This window comes from Triticum dicoccoides, unplaced genomic scaffold (genome assembly GCF_002162155.2).
Source record: "Triticum dicoccoides isolate Atlit2015 ecotype Zavitan unplaced genomic scaffold, WEW_v2.0 scaffold200047, whole genome shotgun sequence".
Classification (NCBI taxonomy): Eukaryota; Viridiplantae; Streptophyta; class Magnoliopsida; order Poales; family Poaceae; genus Triticum; species Triticum dicoccoides.
In genome coordinates this window covers 1-3,125 of record NW_021233909.1, presented here as the reverse complement: position 1 = coordinate 3,125, position 3,125 = coordinate 1, and the positions used below count along the sequence as shown (strand labels likewise).

Here is a 3,125-nt window from a genome sequence, read left to right as displayed (position 1 = left end):
AGATGCCAATATTATAAAGAAATTCTTTTTTTTTAGAAAAGGAGGAGGACCCACAGCCTCTGCATCTGGACAATGCATGCAGCCACTTTATTAGTTATATAATAAAGAAATTCTTAAATGACAATTAATGAAATCTAAGTAACCATATGATGTCCCAATGCATTTTTTAGGTAGAGATGGAACATACATGAGTAACTTAAAGGAACATTATAGGATACTTAATATAGCTTGTACGCCTGCAATCTGCTTCCATGGATATCTACGAAAGCCAATTTGCAATATGAGAAGCACACAATAGATTTAAACGTTTATGTCCCATAAGCACAAAATGGCATGAAAGATACAACTGAACAATGATTACAATTTATGCATGTATCGAATGAGGAAGAAATTTTTACTGTGAGAATATGAATCATGGTTGACACAATCAATGACAATACGAAATATTAAACAATACATACCTTGAGCCAGCCATCTACTTCCTAACAACTGTGTAGATATCCAGATCTTCGCCATGAAGTCCATGGTGCTGCTCTTGAAGCCCAGTCGCCCAATATGAAGATATCTCTTGCATATCCTCGCCCATCCCCAGCTGTTGCAAACTGCTCAGCCCCTCTACATAGCTCAAGTTTGGACATCCATATACACGCAGGTCTGTCACATTAGGGACGTTGCAGATCCTCTCCAGGCCTTCACAATCCCCAATATAAAGGCGCTCAGAGAGCAGTGGGAGGTCCTCCACGACCTCCAAGTTGTTCGCTCCAAATAATATTAGCTCTTTCAAACTGACGGCCTCCTCTCCAAGCTGTCGCGGAAGAGCCCTCAGCTTAGGGCAATTGTGGAGATCCAACACCATCAAATGAGGAAACATTTGATATCTTGCAAATTGGATATCATCTTTCCGAATTTCAGCGGCTCCATCCTCTTCTCCTTGGTCATCATCAACAACTTCTTCCTCAAAAAAAGACCAGGCCTCCCAGTTGGGCATATCTGTGAAGATCAACCATTCAAGTTTAGGGAAAGCAACCAACTCATTACATACATGATCACCCTTCTTGCAGCCAACAAATTCAGGTCCAACCTTGGTAACTGCATCTGCTACCCCAATTTTCAGGAATTTCAAGTTGGGTAGTTGCCCAATCGGTGGAAGATCCACACACGGCCATAATTCATCCAGGACCAATTTTATCAGTGAAGACAAGCAGGTGGCACCAAACCAGGAGGGATACTGCTGACCAAAGAATCCAAAAACACACAAGTCTTCCAGGTTGCATGGAGGTACTAGCTTCTCAAAGACCTTCTCAGTATTGCTAACATCTTCTTCTGAATATGACCCCTCTCCACGTTCAGTCCACGCTAGCCTTAGTTCTTTTAGATGCCTTTTGTCCGTAAGCAATGTATTTGTACCACAATGAGTCGCTCTTTCCAATTTAACAAGATAAAGATACCTCATCAGCGACAAAGAAGACAACTCTTCCAACTTTCATCCATCTTGTACGACAGCATTATCACCTCCATCACCAACAGGATAATTTGTTAAACTAGTGAGTAACTTCAGTTTTCCTAACCCTTTTGGAACTTGGTTTATTGTTGTGTAAAGTTCAAGGCATCTTAAATTGCTCAACATGGTCACTGCGAAAGGGAGATTGTGCAGATCATGACACCCTGTCAAGCTCAGTACTTGAAGGTTCTTTAGGGAGCCAATGGATTCTGGAAGACAAGATATGCCAGTATAATCTAGATTAAGTAGGCGCAGATGTATTAGTTTTCCTATATAGTCTGGAATGCTTTGTACAAGCGAGCAATTCAGTACCAAAACACGAAGAAGCAAAAATCTCTTGAACAATGTATCCTTGATTTTCCATGGACCATTAACAGTTAGGAAAGTCCTCACCTTAACATCCACCTTATCCACTCTAGGTAACACTAACATATCCTTCTTAATGACAGCAGCAACACGTCTCAGTTTCGACATATTGTCACCCCCTAATGTTTCAACATCTCCAATAAAACATTCTTCTCTTGATATATTTAAAGCAAGCTGCCTCAAGAGGTCATGCATTTTGCATTTAGATTGGTCGAACTGTAAATAATCTGGTTGGAGGAGATTCCGATGGATTAGCTCATAGTAGTACTCTTCTGCTATGTCTTCTAGTAGTTGGCCTTGTTGCTCTTTTATGAAGCCTTCAGCAATGCATAAATTTATAAGTACGCCACGGTCAATGATAGCATCTTCAACAAACAAAGCACAATAAATGAAACACTGCTTCAGACGATGCGGTAACTCATCATAGCTTAGATACAAAATTCCTTCTGTTTCATCCAAGAGCATGTTCTGAGAGCCAATTATTTTGCCCAAATACTTTTTCCACTCATTCTCTGTTAGATCTTTGCTTGCCAAAGCACTGGCGGTAACCTTGATTGCAAGTGGGAGGCAACCGCATTTACGAACAATCTCAATCCCTGTGTTTCTTAAAGTTTGGACTTCTTCCTCTTTTCAATGTTCATACTCTTCCAAAGTAGCTCCCATCTCACCTCTACTGACATGAGCTCAACTCGGTGGGTATGGTCTACACCTATTCTCTTTGTAATTTGATCATTTCGTGTGGATACCAATATTACCCCGACAGTTGTTTCATGTAATGCAGGTCTTAATAAATCCGTCCACACATTGGAATGCCACACATCATCTAGAACTAGAAAAAAAACTCTTCCCTTCAATTGTTTCTGGAAGTTTACTCTGCAATTCTGCTATGGTTTCACCTTGCTCATGATACACACCAATATTCCGGAGAACCTCTTTGAGTAGAGTAACTTCATTGTAGTCTCGTGAAACACAAATCCATGCATGCATCTTGAAGCTTCCTTTTATTCTTTGGTCATTGTATATTTTCTGAGCTAGTGTTGTCTTTCCAACTCCACCCGTTCCAACAATACTGAGCTTGTAAGACTTGTATTCCTTGTGTGCAAGCACTAACTCCACCAACTTCCTATTAGAATGTATAATATCCCTGCCCACAAGGTTGGGCTCAACAAGGTTGGAACTTCTTATCAGTTTGGATGTTTGACCATTTCCAATGGGTTGTGCACTATTATTGAAAGTTGAAAATATCTTGTCATTTGCA

At 40.4% G+C, this 3,125-nt stretch overlaps 1 pseudogene; it reads right to left on the bottom strand.

Moving 5' to 3' along the window:
* Positions 1–461: 461 nt before the first annotated feature.
* LOC119345032 lies at positions 462–3,121 on the bottom strand (annotated as a pseudogene).
* Positions 3,122–3,125: the final 4 nt, after the last annotated feature.